This window comes from Opisthorchis viverrini (assembly GCF_000715545.1).
Source record: "Opisthorchis viverrini unplaced genomic scaffold opera_v5_305, whole genome shotgun sequence".
Lineage (NCBI taxonomy): Eukaryota > Metazoa > Platyhelminthes > Trematoda > Opisthorchiida > Opisthorchiidae > Opisthorchis > Opisthorchis viverrini.
The window spans coordinates 187,353-188,852 of record NW_008751956.1 but is presented as its reverse complement, the minus strand read 5'-3'; positions in this window follow the sequence as shown (position 1 = coordinate 188,852).

Below are 1,500 nucleotides of genomic sequence, written 5' to 3'. Positions count from 1 at the left end.
TTCTCCAACATTGTTTCCGTTCCCCATCCTCACCCGGGCGTTCTTCCTCAGGATTTTATGGCGTTCATAAACCAGTGTTTAGTGCTGATTTAGCACCGTTTGCGGTCTGCAGTAACTTCCTGGTTCGCCATCAAACAGTCCCACAAATTGATGATCGGAATTTTCCATCGGGCAGAGTTCACTGTACTAAACAGGATGCTGATTCCGCCAGGTGTTTAAATGCAAGAAAGTTTGTACATCCAGCAACCATATGATGTGGGTGTCCCAATGCATCTGCATTGTTCTAATTGGACATTCTGGGTGTGTCCCAAAAATCTTTGACGAGCACTCGTGTTTGTTGAGCTGTCCGATCGAATAAGCTTGAAGCATCTCTTGACAGGCTTGCCGTCTCGGTTCGCGCGGCGTTTGCAGTATCACGACTTCGATATTGATACTACACACTACTCATATGGTTGCTAAAAGCTTTACTATTCTTAGGGCTTACCAGCTCGATGTTCAACACCAGCGTTTGAGCACATGTCCCAGCAATGAAAACTCGTTTGCCTCGCTGCTGGTCACAACCTCATACACTCTCGCCCCTCTCTCTAGTTTGACAGCAAAACAGGATAGAGTTTCTAACCTCTATTCGGACCACCAATCTATCCCAGGTCTGCGAATTCGTAACCCTCTGAAAACCTCCCTCTCTCCCTGTCAGTCGCTTACTACTCTTTGGGTAAGCACCGAATAGGACGATCCACCCGACAAGTATTGTCCTAACTCACCTACTTATCAAATTCAGTAGGCAGTCACGTGCTTTATTTGGATAATGTCATCACTGAACATCCTTTAATCCAATTAACCGTTTCCACTGATTGTATGTCCTTCAGAGCACGACTTCTAGTACCGCTCTGGGAATTCAGTCCCCGTAGCCCAATACTTACCAAATAACGAGCAGCCTATCGCTTGACTCCAAGTAGTTCGTTATACCGCGACCCAGTTGACAGCGCAGCCCGACCGACAACCAGTAGGGCATCCTATTTTGGCCAACACTAGCGCCTGGAACGGCACAGACAACTCAGCTGATTTTTCAACACAAACTCGACGTCCTTGAGATGACACACTTACCGGACAGGGCCGTAATGAGGACTCACGCCACCACCACATTGGCCCAGGTGCCGCGCCGTGTATGAGTCGGGGCCTACCTCATTCCAAGGCAGGCAGTAGTTTGATCTCAGGCTCAAACGCCCAGGCGACCAATTCATGTCCCGTGCGGGCTAGCAGGTGTCCGGTTTAGGTGTTGGTCGAAGCCCAGAATTCCACTGGTTCAACCGTCGAAGCGGATGGTGCAAATTACCGCGAGTTTAGAGATCACATGTACTTGGCCAAAAACAACGGTGATGTGAAACTTCATAGCTGTGGTTTACTATGAGGTAGATGCGTGTCTTCAACCCAGTTGTTTTCTGATGCAATGCATCTAGCCCGAATAAGTCACACGAGTATATCGTGTAGGGTACAAACCAG